The sequence below is a fragment of the Bidens hawaiensis genome, unplaced genomic scaffold (genome assembly GCF_021521415.1).
Source record: "Bidens hawaiensis isolate Kalapana, Puna unplaced genomic scaffold, B.hawaiensis_p1.1 tig00030549_1, whole genome shotgun sequence".
In the NCBI taxonomy this organism is placed as follows: domain Eukaryota; kingdom Viridiplantae; phylum Streptophyta; class Magnoliopsida; order Asterales; family Asteraceae; genus Bidens; species Bidens hawaiensis.
Window position 1 is genome coordinate 20,777 of NW_027495104.1, and position 22,265 is coordinate 43,041.

Sequence of the window (22,265 nt, forward strand, 5' to 3'; positions counted from 1 at the left end):
TTTTGATTACATATATAAATAACAAGTTTACATATGTGTAAAATTTATGTATTAACAAATTTACATAGGTGTAAAACAAAACATAGATATATATAAAAACTAATTTTCAAAATTGTAATCGTAAATATAGATATAAACAATGATAAAGCTACTCTCAACTAACATTAACATACAAAAATTTTTATGAAAAACGTTAGTTTTCAAGGGTTCTTTCAAGTTCTTAAATAATTTAAGGGTTCTGTAATGATACTCATCCTATCTATATATATCCTTGTGTTATGATCGATTTGGAAAAATAAGACATTTGTTATAATTTATCGTGTTTAGTTATGATGTCTAGGATTTGTTGACATAAACGCTTAAGATGTTATGCTTTTAATGATGTGAAACAATATAAAAGAACCTTAAACACACATATTTATATATTCTTCTAAATTTTTTTTAATAAAAGGGTATAGTGATCTTTCTACATAAAATTCAGATACTTTTAAAACCGTTTATTATAAAATAGTAAAGAGCATAAAAACTATAGTTTAATCAAATCAACACCTACTTTGGATAAGTGGACAGGGCTCAAGGATGGGTGGGGCCATTTTGATTGGCATAAGCCATCATCAAAACAACCAATTTAGGGGACATTTTTGAGTGTTGTTACCATACACTCTATTATTAGTTGGTGACACTTGTATAAGAACCCTTCAACTATGGATAATTTGACAATTTTGTACCCTCGTAAACTAGAAAGTCACGTACACTTAACCATGACTTTCAGACTTAAAATTATGGACACCGCATCATCGTTCAAGGTGACGACATTGAGATTGTTATTTTATTGTAAGCACATCATTTTTGAATTATACCTTTGACTTATTAACTTTTAAAGGAATCAACTATCAAAAATCATAGCCACACTATTGAACTAGTAATATAATGTAACGATATGACTATGAAACGTAACAAGTTCAAATCAGTTATCTCGCCTAAGAATCTAATATGTTAGGTGATACATCCAGTAATTTGAACCGTGAAAGTCGAATATCGACTACATTTATTTAGTTACATGTTTCCTATATCTGCACAATGTTAAATGGATATGTAGCTTAATATTTTGTGAATAATAACTGACATATACGAAAATAAATCTTACACTAGTTCATATGCCCCTGTATCCCTAACTTGTGACCTAGTGATAGGAGGTTTGGGTTCTTTAGTGGAGACTTAAGTTTGATCCCTACTTGTGTCACTTTTGGTGGATATAGGCAATGAAGGAATTGAGCTACGCCTCGCGATGTTGTCAGTTCGAATCCCAAGCCCACCCGGGGTTTCGCCTGCCCCACCATTGTTACACTAGGGAATTATTTTCTTGTGGTGACATATATGCATAACGACTATCAAGTAGCAACCGAGTATATAACTTTTCAGGGAAACATCCAAGCCAAACTCTGAAAACCAATGTAAACCCCGTTAAACAACATAGTCTTGCCATAGTGCGATGACCTAACACACAAAAAAACCGTCATTCAAAAAAAATAACTAAATAATCACATGCCCTTGTAAAGGAGAGTACTGGGCCTAGTAAATGAGTAGCCCATTTAAGAGGTCCAACCAGGATAGGTCTATTTATGATGATGTAACTACAAGGCATGTTTTGTTCGACTAGACGAGTGCCCGCGCGATGCAGCGGGTAATACAGGCCTTAATAATCACGTAAGAGATTGTTGGGTGCTCATCATTCAATTTGAAATCGTGGATTAAGAATTCTTATTTTAAACTCAATTTAGTAGCGAAAGACAAATGAAACCGAAATCTAACCATTGTTAATGGTTTGTTTTTGTTGGGTTTTAATTTTCAACTTCAACGGTTTGGTTTCAGTTTTCGATGACAAAAAACGGCTTGGCTCACTGCTTAGTTTAAAACCATCAAAACTGGACCACAAACGCCTATACGTAAGATGTTATTTTTTTTAATTGAAAACAAACTATGAAAATATCATACTCAAATTAAAGAGAATTAAATGCTCGTTTTTATGGTGCAATGTTTTTAAAAAAATATTAACGTATGAAAAAGTTATGACCGTTTAAAAATCGTGGGAGAATTTGAGTTAAAAGTGAAATTATAAATAATATATAGTTAAAAGATAGGGGATCAAAGTTGTAATTATTCTTTAAATTTCCTAATGTTGATTAAAGTTGAGGGGGCATTGTTGTAAATAATTTGAAGAAATATGAAAGAAAAGTTAAATTTAGTGTTAAAATGTCTACTATGCCCCTATTTAAGGTTGTACTATGTGTTCCAAAAATTGTAAATTACTTAAAATTGAGTGTCTTAATTTGCCCATAGGTGGTGTGTATATATATATATATGTTCGATATGCTTCTTTTATGTGTAGTATATGTTAAATGTAAAAGTTTTTAAAGTGATATACACATACTTGTCGCACACAAAGTCACGAAGTTTAAAATATAAACCACTCTCAATATACCCTTTAGTGGCCTTTACGGTCACATTAAATGGATCGACCCCTTAAAACTTCGATAATTAACTAACCGTGTTACCATGAAGCAGACCCTCGCGTATCTAAGTAGCCACATCATGAACCCCACCCGGTCCATGCGGAATGAACACAAGATGATTCAGATGCAGGCCCAAATTTCTTCTTGTCAAAATACTAGTCAATAGAACCATGTCCATTACTTCTTTAGCCATGGTCCTAGGCATATTGACCGAGAAACCCAACACTTAACCCGTCTACAATGACTTGCCGTTGGCGCGCAATACCCAAACCTGAGAGGTACTTTGACTCGGCCTAGCCCTCGGCTCGCTGTATTTATAGAATTCTTTCGGTCTCGCCTTTTGGTAGCCGCTATCCTTAGCCTTGCAGTTCGGGTCGGGTGGGTTTTGATCAAATGGTCGTTTGGGTTCGGGTTAAAGTTGGGTTGACCCAAAACAATAGTCTAAAGTTTTTTTTCACCTTAGAAAAACGACAGAGGATTAGGAGGTTATATTTTTAAATAATTTTTTTGGGTGATTTTGTCCTGTTTTACCAAAAACAATTTCGTCCAAAACTTAAAAGTTTTATAAACGACGTAATATTACTAATTAATTTTAATAATGTTCTTTTTGCAATAATATAACATATGATGTTTTACCCGTTTGGCCCAAAACAATGTCATTCAAAACTAGATTTGTATTTATTTATTTAAAAAAGTTATATATTGATTTTGAGGTTTGTGTTAAAAATACATTTTTTGGTAAACAAATGTGTCAATTAAGATCTGATGATATGAAAACATTATCTGCGTTGATCTCATTCATGGCGCTCTTCATACGTTCATCTAGTTCTATACATAAGCAGACATTGCCTATATACTAAGTTCAAACATAAACATGTCACCAATTCAAGATTTTATTTACATATAACGACTAAATTAATTTGATAATTTGCCTTTTCAAGTTCTTCGACTTCCTTAGCAATTTCATTCTTTTGCGCAAACAATCAAAAGCATCAAGATTAAGCTTTGGAAGACTAGCTCTTAGCACTTATGACTAGAAGTTGAGCACAAATGGTCGTGTTAGTATACCAACAACATATGAAGATTTATAGTATGTTTCATGTTTTTACCATCAGTAGAATATTAATAACTGAGAAGTAAAAGTAAAAGTAAAAGTAAAAAAAAATAGTTACTTCACATAAACACATATATAAAATGATTGTTTTCTTGTTTCTTTTTAATTATTTTATATGTCACTTATAGGTAGGTTAAATAACAACTACTACATAATTAGAAAACTACAAAGAAAAAGGTGTTACGATGAGGTGAACAAGAAGCAGTACAAGTAACGTTTGAAAGCTTAAAACCAAAACCGTAGTCTAACTTTACCATATGGACCACCATACATGAATTAATTGATTTATTGGCATAATGGCATCTCACTTTCTTACTTCTATTTTAATTTTGCTTCTTCACTTAACTTTGTATATAAATAAATAAAAGAAAAAATTATTAAAGGATTTGATTTTGTTTATGATAAAGTTTATAATAATGGCGCAATTGATGATTTTGGAAATTGGAAGATACTTTCTATTTTTTAAGTAAATAGATCAAAAAGGTTTTCTTAAATGAAATATGTAAAATTGCCTTGCATACTAATTTTGTTTTTTGTTTTGTTTCATAATTCGTTATATTACTGTTTTGTTTCTTAAATTCTTAGGTATTAATAGAGGTGCGCGAATATTTAGAAATTATTTTTGAAAGAACATATTTTGTGTTATGCTCCCTTGAGCTACCTGAAAAATAAGAAATATATAGGCTTAGATTTGAGACCATAACCCTAGTACGTGAGAGTCGTATTACGTACCTTAAAGCATTATCCTTTACCTCTTCACAATTCACATAGAGTTCTTGGACAAACTCTTTGCACCTTGAGACTTGAGTATAGCTTTATGCATTTGACTACCTAAAGTGATGCCCCCATATATGAGATATTGAATTCATTAAATTATTATTTGAAAATTTATTTTTTTTTTCAAAAGAATAGGTAAAATTGCCTCTTATAGTGATTTTGTTTATTTCTTATTTTGTGTATATTATTGACAAAGACGTAAAAATATTTATATCGAGATAGAGATGTGTAACTAGTAGCTATTTCCTGGAAATTCCCCTCATATTAGTTTTTAATAATAGCTTATGTAATGATTTTTTTGTAAACTATTTGGAAAACAAAATACGTTAATGCTAAGATTGTCTCTCATATCATTGAGAATACAGATCCACTTGTCCACGCAAAACTCAGTACCTTACTTCATTCCTAATACATCAACTAGACCCATACTCATTACGAAAGTATTCATCAGACATCTAACTAAGACTTAGCAACCTTCTACTTAGATTAGAAATGATAAGGAAGGAGATCTATGGATAATGGGATATAGAAGTCAGGTGCAACGGTCAGCTCAGTTAGAGTGAAAGCGATCAAGTAGCGACAATGCCCGCAACTCTAGAAAGGGCCACTAACCACCCGAATCATTGTAGCAAAACCTCCCTTCACCTTACTCAATTGATGGAAGTAGAGTCGTCCAACTCAAGCACAAAATCAATGTTGAGTCAACAATAATCTATCAAGCGGATTTTGATGAGAAGCGTTATTTAAAATGATAAATTAAGTATGAATACAGAATATGGATTAATAAACTAATTATTACACATCCAAATATTTGGTGTTCATGTATCGCAAGACATGACCTGACTAGCATGTTATTATTTAATTTTATCTTTTATTAGCTTTTTTATGTTTTCTTGTTCTTTCTAATTTCCTACTTTTATGCATTCGTTTTACTATAAATTGTGACATATACTTTGAGAAAAAAAAATAATATAAGCAAATTTTTCAAAGTCTTCGTTTCTCTCTCTAATTCTAATTTATTGTTGGGCACTAACTCACTCAACGAGTCTCTGTAAGACATACTTTTACGCATTCATTTTCCTATAAATGTAACATTTACTTTGAGAAAATAGTATTAAGAAAATTGTTAAAAGTTTTCGTTAATCTCTAATTCAAATTTAATTCTTGGACACTAACTCGCTCTACGAGTCTCTGTCACACATACTCTTATGCATTCGTTTAGTATAAATTGTAACATTTACTTTGAAAAAATAATATAAGAAAATTGTTCAAATTTTCTCTATCTAATTCTACTTTAATTCTTGGACACTCTCTCACTTAAATTATTCTCATTCATAACCCATCGTAACCCAACTTTTCATTATAAAATTAATTTATCCGTCTTTCACCTAAACAAACTAATCAAACTCAAATTCACTTTCATTCACAATCAAACCAAACCTTTTTTTTCATAGAATATAATATATATATATATATATTATATGGTTAGTATTTATTTTATTAAAAATAACTTTTGATTTAAAAAAAACTTATATAAAAAAAATTCTCTTTTCTACAAGTATAGAAAAAAATTAGTGAGTTTTTATATTTTTATTATATTTTTATGAATAAAATAGGACTATATTTTTTATTTTATAAGTTTTGTTAAATTAATATAACAAGTCTCTTTACCCGCGCGTTGCGGCGCGGGTCACTTATACACAAAGGTTTTAGATAATGCAAAGTTTAGGGAAGTACATCGATACATTCAACATATGCAAAGACATATGTGTCCGACTTACAACTAATATGAATATGCTAACTTTTTCAAGAAGTATTTTAACCGACCCGCAACGAATAAGAACCCTTCATCATCAAAGTTAAAAAGATCACCGGTTCTTAGCCATCCATCTGAGTAAACCATTGTATCTATAGCTCACTAACTCCTTCATTATCAACATACCCTGATCAGCAAAACAAAAAAAAAAAACTCAGGGAAACATTTTTTGTTTCTTTGCCTTCTGGTGGACTGACACACTTCTTTCCAATTATTTTCACTTCTTTAATAGACAGTCATTACAAAAAACTACTTCTAGCATTAACATATCCAGTTTATGTCTAAATAAACTGATATAGGGGGTTGCTTATTTGAAAATAGTCTTCATTGACTTTCAACCCGACTCATTCATTATGTTTTTAACCAAAACATCTAATTTATCCAATTGTCTGTTAGTAGAAGGTTTCAGTTTGACTTGAGCAATGAGAACTTAATGTTTTACCTTTCATAACGAACATGGCCCCTATAGTTGACCATGGTTAATAGGAGGCGATCCATCCCCGGTGTCAAGGCAATCATATTTGCTTCACAATTGGCTATGAATCGCCCAACAGTGCCTACTATTGTGTTCTCATATGGACCTGCAATTTATGAGACTCCACATGTCAGTCAACAAACAACAATATTTAATTGAAATTTACTGATTCTATAATTGAGTTCGGGTAAGTCAAATGTTGTTTATTTAGGTTTCGGGTGAATTTGGCTCCGGTTCCGAGGTGGTTGTGGCAGTCGATTAGTTTAGGGTTAAAAACGACACCAAGTTAAAATAAAAAAGGAAAAAAAAGAAACTCTTTATTATCAATGGTGTTCATTTTCTCGAGTTGGGTTATTTGGGTTTTGAGAGCATGAAACATAAAAAAAAAATTAACTCTAAAGTAGTAGTTACCAAGATAAAGGCAATATGCATATTTTTAGTATGCAAATCATTAAAAAATATATATACCCTATACACAATTGTATTACTTCAACCTTCAAGCCAAATCATTGAATTGACAACTAATATTTTATTTAGTCTAATGGAAATCTAAATATTTTCTCGTTTCAAAACGCTACAGATCATTTAGTTCTCGGCATGCATTATTATATTCGTCAAACCACATCACGATTGAAATTAAAAATGTTATTACCTAAATCCATATGTGTCATATATCTCCAGTTTTGTAAATAGAGTGGGTGTCATCAAGTATCCTCCATCTTTCTTCTCAATTTTACAAAGTAGTTTTATCACTTTGTTGTATCCAATTGAAAGTCTGCAGAAGAAAGAAAACAAAGAATGTGAATTCTTGATCATTGCAATTTCTATAATATAGGATAAACAAAGTTAGTTAAAAAACAGAGTAGTTGACTTACTACCCAAGAATACCTGAAAACCAATGAGAGTGCTAAAAGACCGGTATAGATGTATAGGAAGAACAATGATATGCTAAAAGATGTAATTCAAAAGCATCATAAACAAAAAGATGCACAATCCATAAACAGAAATATAAAAAGAAATCATTCAAAGAGTTGTCCACATAACTCTTGGTTCGACCCCACTGATGATTTGATACCTAAAAAAGGGGTGTTGTGTTTGTGTTATAGTTGATGGTGACATTGATGGTGGATGATGGGTGAGTCTGGTAACAATAGAAATGATGAAGCAAAGAGATAACAAAACGACAAAAGCAAGAACCACGTGTGTGGCTGATAATAGGTGTTTGATTAATATCGTGTGGTCTATGTTCAGAGTTGATCAACAGTGATTATTGTGAGTATATAAAAAATGGTTTTTAATATATATATAATCATCATCTGGATTTTAGATACATGTGCCAAAATAGTTTAATTTATACCCGACCGACAGAATATAAATGTACATACCGATTACAAGTCTGTGTCACACTGTACTAGTTTACATGCACTTTATTTTAAAGTTGTTTGAAAACTACTGTTGAGATGAAAGAGAACATGTGTGATCAAAGAGCTTGAAATAATAGTGTGAATCATCTTCAAGCGATGCCGGTAAATACTAAATACCCTTCTCCCATTGATCACGTACAACTCTGTTTTTGCATCATAAAAATTGAAACTTTATAGTTTTTTGGTGTTCTGAATCCAGTTGGTAAACAATTTAGTCAAATTTTGTTTTGAATAATAAACCAAACAAAAATAACCCGAGGTATATAAGTGTATACAAAACGATAAATAAGGAAAATATATAAATATATCTTATATTCTATACTTCCCCGCAAGTTGGAGCATGGAGATCACAAATACCCAACTTGTCGAGTAGAAACCGCAACTGTTTAGCACCAAGAGCCTTTGTGAGCAAGTCAACAATCTGTTCCTTAGTATCAATGTATAAGGGCTCAATATCCTTCGACTCCACACGTTCTCTCACGAAATAGCAATCCATTTCTACATGCTTCGTGCGTTCATGAAAAACGGGATTATTTGCTATATGTTTTGACAGCTACATTATCACAAAATAATTGTGTATGGCCACTTTGGGAGACATCCAAATGTTTCAAGAGCCACCGAACCTATAAAACTTCACTAACTGTAGATGCCATAGCCCGATATTCAACTTCAGCGGAAGACCTTGATACAACAGATTGCCTTTTCGATTTCAATGAAATAGGAACCCCTCCTAGAAGTAAAACATAACCGGTTCGTGATCGTCTTGTATCTTGACAACCAAGCCAATCCGAATCGGTATACCCAATCAGATTCACTCCACCACTATTTGGAAGTAAGATACCTTGACTAGGAGTGGACTTCAAGTATCTCAGAACTCTTGTATCCATATGATTCTGTCGAGGATCAACAACAAATTGACTGAGAACGTTGACAAAATAAGTAATGCCGGGTCTGGTTGCTTGTAAATAGAGAAGCCGACCCACTAACCGTCAATATTGGTCAGCATCAACACGAACCTCTTCATCATCCTTACCAAGTTTGGTGTTCTGTGCCATTGGAAAAGCACTTGGTTTACAACCCAACATACCACTATCTTCCAAAATGTCCATCACATATTTCCTTTGACTCGGGACAAGACCTTCTTTTGTCCTTGCTATTTCAATTCCTAGAAAATATTTCAGAGCACCTAGGTCTTTGATGCTGAATTTTCTGTCAAGAAAACTCTTTATTTCTTCGATTTTCTTTGAGTTGTTACCCACTAAAATAACATCATTCACATAAATAAGAGCTGCCACAAATATACTTGTTGTTTTAAATATAAAAAGTGAATGATCAGGCTTAGATTGTTCAAAGCCGAACTCGAGCAAAGCCGATGCAAACTTTTGATACCAATTCCTGGATGCGTGTTTCAGCCCATAGAGGGATTTCTTTAGCTTACAAACCTTTCTTTCTTTCCCTTTGTCAAAACCTTGTGGGATCTTCATGTAAATTTCTTTGTCCAATTCACCATGTAAAAATACATTATTGACATCCAACTGATGAATTATCCAGTTCTTCATTGCTGCAACAGCCAAGAGTGTACGAACGGTGACAAGTTTTGCCACGGGAGCAAAAGTGTCATGGAAGTCAATTCCTTCCATTCGAGTAAAACCTTTTGCCACCAACCTTGCTTTATATATTTCTATCTCCCCGTTTGATTTGTATTTTAACTTGTATACCCACTTTGAATCTATGGCTCGTTTTCCCTCCGGTAGATCCTCAAGGGTCCACGTACCATCAGTCTCAAGTGCTGCTTTTATTTCTTTCTTCATCACCTCTATCCAATTTTCATCCTGAATTGCTTGCTTAAAAGTCTTTGGCTCATCATTTAAGCTGATGGCCGTTAAAAAGGCTTTATGTGAATTAGAAAATTTATCATAAGAAATAAAATTTGCAATAGGATATACCGTCGAGCATTGTTGATTGGACCCAGATGAAGCTTGATCAATAGATGGTGGGAGATTCACGACATAATCATTGAGTTGAGCCGGACGAGTTCTAGTTCGTTTTTCCCCGATGGGATGTTCTTGTTCTGTTTCGGTTTGAGTTGCGGGTTCGGTCACATTGGCTTGGCCAATGTTTTCAGTTTGGGACGTGAGTTCTTTCACTTGGGTTGACCCTTCGTTTTGTGGCAAATTGTCACGGTTTGTATCATTTTGCATGACAACATCATCTTCATGCATATTATTGTACATGTCATTGTTTGGGCTATCGGGTTCTCGGCTGTTCTCTTCATGTATATTGATCGAACTTTCACGTGGATCTTGATCATCATAATACCATGTAGGGAACTAAAAATTTTCCGCTTCTTCATCTTCCTCTTGGTCAGTGTGTGGGTCATGAGGAAATATGTTTTCAACAAACCTCACGTCTCTAGACACAATTATTTTGTCATTCTTTACATCATAAATTTTATAACCCTTGGTACCCCGTGGATAACCCAAAAATATTCATAGTCTCCTCCGTTCCTCAAACTTGTCACCCCTTAATTCCTGGTCTCCTCTATTTCACTACTGTTTTTTAAATTCGTAGCAAGTTAACAATCAGTCAAACTCGCAGTTTTACAACATGCTTGCCGTCATCGTTGACCCGCACGAGCCGACGTGTCAATATATCACATCCAACGGCTAAGCATGTATGTGGAAATCGTCCCTAGTTTGACCTACTTGTGGTCAGTGTTGACAGAGGGAAGTCAAATTGTCCATATGGTCTTAATCGGAGAGGACTTTTGGGTTCAAGTTTTTAGTAATTTCATCGGATTTTGTTTACAAGTTAAGAACTTTAGATCACAAGGTTCCACCAAAATTGTTTCTTTTAAAGAAGGCGATCGGTGAACCCCCCCCCCCCCCTTTCCAACTGTTAAGGGTGAGCATGCTGGCGAACTCGTTCAACAAGCAATGGGCGGTTATAAAAGGTAATGCCAGAAATAGAGAAATCCCAAATTTATCAAAGTAGTTTATCGGGAGATGAGTATTAGTGGATGGCGATAATTACGTGAATCTGCAGGTAGCTGCGGGTGCATTAAACAAATATGGGGTCAAGGTTACATGTGCCGAAAATGAAAAGAAAGCTATTTCGTTGTTAGAACCAACTTATGCGTTTGATGCTTGTTTCATGGATATTCAAATGCCGGATATGGATGGGTGAGGATATTATAATAATATCTTATTGGTTTACAAATTTCATTATATGAAAATTAAGTGGATCCAGTTAACAGTTTTTCACTTTCTAGCTTCATAAATTTTTGGTCTTCAGACAGTTTACAATAAACTGAGTCTGCATGTTTGATAAAATAATATCTAGAAACTAGGTTGAATAAGAGTTCTAGACATGTTAATTATGCTGATCTAAAACACTTGTTAATTTAATAATAATTAATTATTATTATTATTTCTAGAATAATGTAAAGTGTAAAATATATTAATTGCATACTGATTGCAAGTTAAATAAAGGTAAAGTTTTCTAATTCATTGATGTTAGTATCCTATTTTAGTGTCATGGAACAATAATATGCATGTTGAGTGAACATCTACTTTTCATATCTAATTAAAACTGAAATGTTGACCAAACTGAAATGGCTCTGCTTTAAAATTAAAACGTCTAGCCACTACGCCACAAATCCATTTTGCTAAACAAACAGGTTTAACATATAAATTAGACTGGGTTCAACTAAAAATCACTATATATCTAGCTACATAAAACGCAAAAACGACCGGGTTCAACCGGTCACTTGTATGTATAATGTACCTCCGCCCCTACATGAAGGCACGTAATTGGCAGCTTATAAGAAAAAAATCTAGAAAACTTCTTGATAAGTTGATTAGCTTCAAAAAGTTTAGACACGTAGCCATTCATCCAGGATCCAAAACATTGTTTGTGTGTAGTTTGGATGAGATCGGCGGTCATTGCTATAATAGGTGTGTGCCAAAACGGGTATTTGTTGATGCAAGATTATGCAAATGTCTCAAACTGGTGCGTACCTATTTTAGCAGGACTGTCGATCTCATCCAAACATACGAACAATGTCTTGGATCCGGTATGGATGGCTATGTGTCTAAATGTTTTGAAGCTTATCAACTTTATCAAGAAGTTTTTTAGATTTTCTTCTTAAAAGCTGCCAATGAACTGATATGTGCCTTTATGCATGGGCGGAGGTATACACAAGGGGCCGGTTTCTCGATTCGTGTTTGCATTTTATGTAGAAATATAGTGGGAGATTTATAGTTGAACCCGTTTGTTTAGAAAAATGGATTTGTGGAATAGTGGTTAAATGTTTTAATTTTAAAGCATAGACATTTCAGTTTTATTATATATGAATAGATATTCACTCAACATACTGGTCAAACTAGGTCAACACTGACCACAAGCTGGTCAAACTAGGAACGATTTCCACATACATGCCTAGCCGTTGGATGTGATATCTTGACACGCCGGCTCGTGCGGGTCAACGTGACGGCAAGCATGTTGTAAAACTGTGAGTGACTGCTTGTTGACTTGCTACGAATTTAAAAAAAAATAGTAGTGAAATAGAAAGTTGGCCCAATATTTGGAACACTATTGAACCCGATCTCACCATTCATTAGCTTGACCAAACGTTCACCGATGCTTAAACCGATACCCGTTCCTCCATGAGTACGGGGAATTGAGGGTCCCACTTGCATAAAAGGTGTGAAGATTCTATTTTTTTATACGCCCTGCTTGAAATGCATGCATATAATGTATATATGTGTGAACCCTTGGGTGGGCAAAAGTGGAATCGCACTAATTTTGACATTATTTTACTTGTTGCAAAAGGTTATGTTCAAAAGCACGGTATCGATTATGATGAAGTTTTGCTCCGGTTACCCGAATGGAAACCGTCCGGTTAATTCTTTCTCTAGCCGCACAAGATGGATGGGAAGTTCACCACCTCGATGTCAAAACTACATTCCTGAATGGAGAATTGAAAGAAGATGTCTATGTATCTCATCCTGAAGGATTTGAGAAACCGGAAAAAGATCACCTCGTGTACAAGCTATTCAAAGCCTTATATGGCTTGAAACAAGCTCCGAGAGCTTGGAACTCGAAGCTGGATGCAACACTAAAACAGCTTGGTTTTACTCGTTGTCCAAGAGAACATGCCGTGTACAAGAGAGTCGCCAAGGCTGGTCCGTTAGTTGTGGGAGTTTATGTGGATGATTTAATCATCACGGGACCTTGTAAAGATGAGATTAATGCATTCATAAGACAGATGCAAGACCGCTTTGAAATGAGTGATTTGGGTTTGTTAACTTACTACTTGGGAGTAGAAGTTAAACAAGAAAAGATAGGTATCACTCTGAAGCAAGCTTGATACACCACGAGGATTCTCAAAGATGCAAATTTGTGGGAATGCAATCCTACAAAATATCCTATGGACCCAAGTCTAAAACTTGGAAAAGATGAGGATCAAGAGTGTGTTAATGCCACTCAATATCGAAGAATAATTGGTTGTCTTTGATATTTAACACACACACGACCAGATATTAGTTATGCGGTTGGCATAGCTAGTCGTTTTATGGAGTCCCCAAGGACATCACATTCACAAGCTGTGAAACATGTGATGAGGTATGTAAAAGGCACGATTGACTTCGGAATTCACTAAAAGAAAAATGGAGTTGCAAAGTTAGTAGGCTACAGTGACAGTTCTCGTGCGACTGATCGTATGGATGGTAAGAGCACAGCAGGAATGGTGTTCTATTACGGGGGTGGTCCGATAGCATGGTGTAGTCACAAGCAAAATACAGTTGCTTTGTCATCTTGTGAAGCTGAATTTATAGCCGCAACCGCTACAACTTGTCAAGAAATCTGGTTGAAAGGTCTATTAGAGGAGATAACTGAGAAAAGTGTGGAAGCTATAACACTACGTGTGGATATCAAGTCTGCAATCTTGTTAATGAAAATCCAGTATTTCACAAACGAAGCAAACATATTGATACTAAGTATCACTTCATCCGAGAATGTGTGGAAAAGAATTTGGTGAAGATAGAGCACGTAAGTGGAAACGAACAGAAAGCCAATATTTTGGCAAAAGCATTTCCAAGAGTCAAGTTTATCGAGATGAGGGAAATTCTAAGAGTTGAAGACCTAACAGTTTTGAAGAACAGAATCAAGGGGGTGAATGTTAGTCTTCAAGACGAATTTTTTATTTTATCACTTTGAACCCTAAGCAAATAAAATAGAACCTAACTTGACTCGGGCGACATGTTGGAGATAAATCGTAACCTAAATTGACCCATTAAGTAAACAGTGCAAATGTCATATACTACTAGTTAGTTAACATTTTTGTTTTAACGGCTATAGTTCACCGAGAAAGGGCACATCTTTGTTATGGTGCACCTTCTTGAGGAAGTTACTGAATTAAAAGATATAGAAACAAAATCATCATCGAAAGATATATTAAGCAGACTACCTGTGGCTCATAGAAACCGAATCTGTGACGGGTTTGGGCCCACCTGCCAAACTGTGAGCCCATATGAAACAATATCAGTTGAAGATACAGATTTTGGAATCCCTTTAGATGCACAAAATAGAATCTTTACACCTTTTATGCAAGTGGGACCCTCAATTTCCCGTACTCATGGAGGAACGGGTATCAGTTTAAGCATCAGTGAACGTTTGGTCAAGCTAATGAATGGTAAGATCGCGTTCAATATTGTTCCAAATATTGGTTCAACTTTCTATTTCACTACTGTTTTTAAATTCGTAGCAAGTCAACAATCAGTCAAACTCGCAGTTTTACAACATGCATGCCATCATCGTTGACCCGCATGAGCCGGCGTGTTAATATATCACATCCAACGGCTAATCATGTATGTGGAAATCGTCCCTAATTTGACCAGCTTGTGGTCAGTGTTGACAAAGGGAAGTCAAACTGTCCATGTGGTCTTAATCGAAGAGGACTTTTGGGATCAAGTTTTGAGTAATTCATCGGATTTTGTTTACAAGTTAAGAACTTTATATCCCAAGATTCAACCAAAATTGTTTATTTTAAAAAAGTCGATCGGTGAAACACCCCCCCCCCCCCCCCCGTCCACTGTTAAGGGTGAGCATGTTGGCGAGCTCGTTACAACAGGCAATGGGCGGTTATAAAGGTAATGCCAGAAATAGAGAAATCCCAAATTTATCATAGTTGTTTATCGGGAGATGAGTATTGGTGGATGGCGATAATTACGCGAATCTGCAGGTAGCTGCGGGCGCGTTAAAGAAATATGGGGTCGAGGCTACATGTGCCGAAAATGGAAAGAAAGATATTTCGTTGTTAGAACCACCTTATGCGTTTGATGCTTGTTTCATGGATATTCAAATGCCAGATATGGATGGGTGAGGATATTATAATAATATCTTAGTGGTTTACAAATTTCATTATATGAAAAATAAGTGGATTATTTTTCATATAATGAAATTTGTAAACCAAAAAGATAATATTATCCTTGCCCGTCCATATGTGGCATTTGAATATCCATGAAACAAGCATCAAACGCATGAGGTGGTTCTAACAACGAAATAGCTTTCTTTCCATTTTCGGCACAAGTAACCTCGGCCCATATTTCTTTAATGTTCTCGCACCAACCTGTAGATTCACGTTATTATTGTCAACCACTAATACTCGCCTCCTGATTAACAACTTTGATAAATTTGGGATTTCTCTATTTCTAGCATTATCTTTATAACCGGCCGTTGTAATGAGCTCACCAACATTCTCACCCTTAACGGTTTGGTTATGACAGGTGTCGAAGTGATATCGTTACATTAGGGGGGTCCCACCAATCGACTTCTTTTAAAGAAACAGTTTTGGTGGAACCTTGTAATTTAAAGTTCTTAACTTGTAAACAAAATCCTACGAATTACTCAAAACTTCATCCCAAAAGTCTTCGATTAAGACCAATGGACAGTTTGACTTCCCTTGGTCAACACTGACCACAAGCTGGTCAAACTAGGAAAGATTTCCACATACATGCCTAGCCGTTGGATGTGATATCTTGACACGCCGGCTCGTGCGGGTCAACGTGACGGCAAGCATGTTGTAAAACTGTGAGTGACTGCTTGTTGACTTGCTACGAATTTAAAAAAAGAGCAATGAAATAGAAAGTTAGCCCAATATTTGGAACACTATTGAACCCGATCTCACCATTCATTAGCTTAACCAAACGTTCACGGATGCTTAAACTGATACCCGTTCCTCCATGAGTATGGGGAATTGAGGGTCTTACTTGCATAAAAGGTGTAAAGATTCTATTTTGTGCATCTAGATGGATTCCAACATAAGTATCTTCAACTGATACGGGCTAACAATTTGTCCCGTGGGCCCAAACCCCTTCACAACTTTGGTTTCTATGAACCACAGGTAGTCCGCTTAATGTATCCATCGATGATGATTTCGCTTCTATATCTTTTGATTCTGTAACTTCCTCAAGAAGGTGAACCGTAACAAAGATGTGCCCTTTCTCGGTGAACTATAGCCGTTAAAACAAAATTGTTAACTAACTAGTACATAAGACGTTTGCTGTTTGCTTGTTGGATCAATTTAGGTTACGTTTTATCTCCAACAGGTCACACGGGTCAAGTTAGGTTCTATCTTATTTGCTTAGGGTTCAAAGTGATAAAATAAAAAATTCGTCTTGAAGAATATCAGATAGGTTAAAAGCCACTCTTGGTTACATTACTCAATATTATATGGTTATTTTAATAATAATTTAGGCAATCAAATGTAACATAGTGATTAATTATTTATTCATGATTATTTAATTCAAAGGAAGTTCATTTTAACTTTTAAGTTAGATTCTTGACTTTTCAAGTTGAAACAGAATTCTAGTTAATAGATAGTGTAGGTTTGAGTTTGACCCAAAAAGTCAAACCTTTTAAAACATCAGGTATTTGGTCCATGAAATTGGTTATAAATGGAATAAGATATACATTTAGACTTTCTTAGGCCAAGTTCATGACTTTTCGAGTTTGAATTAAAGAAGTATACATGCTTTGAATCCACGTAAGAATCAGGATGATTGGTGGTGCCACCGTTGGCGTCAAATGAACATGTTTCAGGCTATTTTAACAACAGTTAAACTATCCCAATTTCCAAACGGCCACAACAAATGGTTCGTGGGTTGCATCATCAAGCTGAATGTATTAAACCTGGATTTCAGTTATGATATTTGTAGTTTTTTTTAACTATGCTATTTGTTTATATTATTATAAAGGGGTTCATGTATATGTTAATATTTCAATTAGACTATTAGTATGCTTGAGTTATTTGTATGACATTGTTACCTCAATGGGTTTCAATAATTAAGTACTGAATCGGTACTAAATCTGTACCAAACGGATCAAAATTTGCATTTTCGGCACTGACACCGATACTAATGCCGATAAGTACTGAGCTCATCCCTACACTGGACGGTGCGTCCTACTTTGTTGATTGTTAGTTTTGTCTTTACTGTTGAGCTGATGATCGACTTTCGCTTATTTATTGGAAAACTTGTATTATAAATTCCAGAAAATTGAACGAAAATAAACAAAACAGTAAACTGGGCTTGTGTTTAACACAATTCCCTTAAACAGATTCTTGGTCTGTTCCCAGGGTACTCCGGTTCGAAACAGAATCGGTGCTCTGCCGGACTCGGACACTTGCCTGAAATGCAATCGGAAATAATATTGCTGTAGAGAAGTAGAAGAAGAAGTGTGTTTGATTTTGGTGTGTCTAAACTGAAGAGTTGGTCTGGTTTATATACCCACACAATGACAATAATAATAATCAATACTGTTAATGACCATAATAATATCATATAATGGCCATTAGTGTAGATTATAAAACTGTAAGTCATAATCATTCTCTTAATGATTATTAATTGTATTGACTGGACCAGTTTTGAATTTCAAAAACAAATTCAAAAAATCGTCTCACGCGGGCTCGGGTTTTCGGAGTTGCATTCGTGCGGGCACGCACGAGGTCGATGGATTTCTAGTCCAGAAACCGAAATTTGCACCCCCCCCCTATGCGCGCGTAGAACTTGTGGTAAAACATGTCATAAAGAATTCAAATGGGTGTAAGGTCACTACCTTATAAACCATTCATTATTTTGTTCCCAAACCGATGTGGGACAAACCTTTATCACTTCCTTCATTCACACACTTAAAACTTCCAACAATCCCCCACATGAATGGAGGTCGAAACAACATTATTCGATTAGATTTCAACAGTTGAATCTTGCATACAATAGGTTGGTGTTATCCTTTGAACCTTTGCTTATGAAGCATACTTAGCCCACTAGCTCTGAGTAGACGATGATGTCTTTGAACTCGAGGCCGTTTGTGTATACGACAATACACTTCACACAAGACTCTCCCTGACAAAGTCAAGTCCTCATAGTTATGTTCGTTATGGTCATGAACATGCGCCTGGTTCTGCAAGAGCTACTAAGTATTGTGCCCAACAATACCCTTCGAAGCGACCCCACTTCTCTCTCACATAGGTGATTCACCATGTATGACTACCTTGGTCGAATCATTAAAAGCCATATGCTTAGCCTCACACTTGTCACTTTTAGGAATGGACTAGGAAGGTTACCTTTCCACGTGGTAAACTCCCTCTTAAAATTGTAGGGTTATCCCCCCCACAGTGACCACACTAATTCATACAATTAGGTTTTCCTATTGAACTCAACTCTTGGGATCTCCAGTCTGTTGAGTTAGGTTTCCTTCGCATGAACTTTAATTTTTCAAGGGCTTCAGTCCCATTCCCATGGACGACTTCTGAACTAACTCTCTACTTAGGCTTTTTGTTAGCGGATCCGCAATATTATCCTTTGACTTCACATAGTCAACAGTGATAATTCCAGTAGATATTAGTTGTCGTACCGTATTATGTCTACGTCTAATATGTCTATTCTTACCATTATACATTGTGCTATGAGCTCTGCCAATTGCCGATTGGCTATCACAATGTATACAGATGGCCGATGCCGGCTTAGGCCATCTTGGTATATCCTCAACAAATTGACGTAACCATTCTGCCTCTTCGCCCGCTTTATCTAGGGCGATGAATTCTGATTCCATCGTGGATCTAGCTATAACCGTTTGTTTAGACGATTTCCACGATATAGCAGCACCTCCAAGTGTGAATACATACCCACTTGTTGCTCTGGAATCATTCGTGTCAGATATCCAATTTGCATCACAATATCCTTTGACAACTGCAGGATATCTGTTATAGTGTAACCCGTATTCTCTAGTGTATCTTAGGTACCGAAGCAACCGAATCACACAGTTCCAATGACTTGAACTTGGGTTGCTTGTGTATCTACTTAGCTTGCTCACATCATATGCTAAGTCGGGGTCTAGTGCAACTCATAAGATACATCAAACTGCCAGTAATTCTTGAGTATTCCAACTGGTTAACGGGTTTACCTCTATTCTTAGCTCAATGTTGACTTGTGTCAATGGGAGTTCTAGCTACATTAGAGTCATTCGCATTAAACTTCTCAAGAATTTTGCTCACGTAATGGGATTGACTTAAAACAAGTCCATTTTGGGTTCGTGTGATTTTAACTCCCAAAATCACATCCGCAAGACCCATGTCCTTCATGTCAAATCTTGCTTTTAACATGTTCTTAGTGGACGTTATGATTTTGTCATCACTACCAGCAATGAGCATATCAACTACGTATAGACATAAAATGACATATCCATCGGATGTGTCCTTCACGTATACACATTTGTCACATTCATTGATTTTGAACCCAGCATCAAGCATGACATGATCTAACTTTTGGTGTCATTGTTTAGGAGCTTGTTTCAATCCATACAAGGATTTCACAATTTTACATACTTTCTTTTCTTGCCCAACGGCTATGAAGCCTTCGGGTTGTTCCATGTAAATCTCTTCCTCTAGATTTCCATTCAAGAAAGCCGTTTTTACATCCATTTGGTGAACTTCCAAGTTTCTAATGGCGGCAATGGTAAGCACCAACCTTATAGATGTTATTCGCGTAACCGGTGAATATGTATCAAAGTAATCTAAACCTTCTCGTTGTTTATATCCTTTGATCACCAACCTTGCCTTATATTTATCGATGGTGCCATCAGGTTTCATCTTATTCTTGAAGATCCATCGATATCCTAGTGGTTTACACCCTTGAGGAAGATCCACTAGTTCCCACGTATGATTTTGTAAGATAGAATCTATCTCACATTTGATGGCCTCCCTCAACTGGGGTCCTTCAGCGGAGTTTATTAGCTTGTTGAGACGTTTGAGGTTCCTCTTCTACCATGTAGGTAAGGAAATCAGGGCCGAAGGATTTTTCAGTCCTTTGCCGTTTACTTTTTCTGATTTCAACCTCCTTTGTCTCAGATTGTTCCCGAGGTTCATCTCTAGTACTCTCGTTTTGAATAGATTCCTCAACCGGTCTAGAATAGCTCGGTAAATATGGGAAATTATTCAAACCTTGATGCATCCTTTGCTTCTATTATGGTGCCATTGTTTATTCTGGGATTCTTGGAATCATGCACAAGAAATCGATATGCACCACCGGGAAGGGTATATCCTATAAATATACAATTCACGGCTTTGGGTCCTATTAGTAGGCGTTTTGGTGGAGTCACCACTACCTTGGCTAGGCACCCCCACACTCGCAAGTATTTATATGGTGGTTTAATTCTCGTCCATAACGCATATGGAGTTAGATCTTTGATGTGTCGTAAAACACACTTAGTTTCCTTATCGTTTTATCATGATTTAATTGCTTTTTAGTTTAATTATTAAGAGTTTTGGCTTGTTTATGTTTGATTTTACAAATATGATTGATTACTTGTAGGTTTTGAGCTTTAATGGAAAAAAGTGGCAAATTTGAAGACTCTAGGGGCCTTTTTGATCAACTTTAAAGACTACAACTCAGGGCCCGACCCAAGCCGACAAGATTAAAGCCTTTTATGCATAATATATTAAGTTAATTAAAAAAATAAGAACCCTAACAGACCCTAAATCCCGAAATCAGCAGCAACCAGCCATAAAACTTTCGTTCGATAGCTTCTAGGGTTAAAAGAAAGTCGTTTTTGCATCTTGGGTGACCAAGTGAAGAAAAAGGAGACTAAAGGAGACTTTGGACAGCAGCTAGGGACCATATACACTCATAATCTCAGCGATAATATTGAGTAATACATTCATAAACTTTGTGTTTTTGTTCAAGAACCCTAACTAGTTGATTTGATCTTTTGCTTTGGATTGTTTTGCAAGTAACTTGAAGATTGACTTGTGTTTGATTGTTCTTGAATTTTGAATGAGTTTACTTATGTTTATATTGATGTTTATGATGTTTAACTTAAGTATTAGCTGCTGTCCAAAACCAATGTTAGGCTAAAGTAGTTAGTTTTACCTAGGTTAGATGATTATTGTTAGGTTTTAGTAAGTAGTTTGGATTGTTGATGATCATGGCTTGAATTGTTGATGTAAAGTTTGGTTTAACATTAAATTAGGTTGTCTTTAGTGGCTGTGTTTTGATTAATAATACTCAATTACCTCTTGCTTTGATTGATTTAATCGGTTTTAGTTGATTTTAGCTTGTTTAAACTCTTTACTTTGTGTTTAGAGATTGTTTGCGGGAAGTACAACCGTAGGGTTTAAGTGGGTATATTAATTAGTTAAAATCAGCGGGTAGACACCTTCTTAGAGACCGAGAGGTGATAGGAAGTAAACTCGTCTCATATCTTTTACTTGTTAGGGTTAGGATTAGGATCGCGCGAAAGCGGGTTCGGTTCTTGTCGGGTTTGGGTTTGTGAGTGATTAGTTGACCTAGTTTAAGTTAAACTAAATTGTTCCTCTATCCTTGGTTGCGTAGTATTCGTCTCCATTAGGGTAGTGTGTCGGTGAGACCGAGAGGAGAGTCGGCATTAGAGCACTTTAGCAATTCGTTACCCGGTTAGTTTTTAAAATCAACTACGTGTAGGTAGGGTTTGTTAGTGAGACCGAGAGGTGATCTAGCTTTCTTGAGTGAACCTTAGTTGTGTCATCCTTAGGAACCGGTGTCTTGAGATTCTACAATCCGCTAGCTTACTATACCTTTAGTAGGATTCTTACCTAGGTAGACGTTGTCTC

General features: G+C 35.7%; 2 pseudogenes; one reads left to right on the forward strand and one right to left on the reverse strand.

Annotated features, from left to right (window-relative positions):
- The first annotated feature begins 13,841 nt into the window (after nt 1-13,841).
- Nucleotides 13,842-15,503, forward strand: LOC143580707 (histidine kinase 3-like; annotated as a pseudogene).
- Nucleotides 15,504-15,577: 74 nt separating this feature from the next.
- LOC143580708 (histidine kinase 3 pseudogene) lies at nt 15,578-17,062 on the reverse strand (annotated as a pseudogene).
- Nucleotides 17,063-22,265: the final 5,203 nt, after the last annotated feature.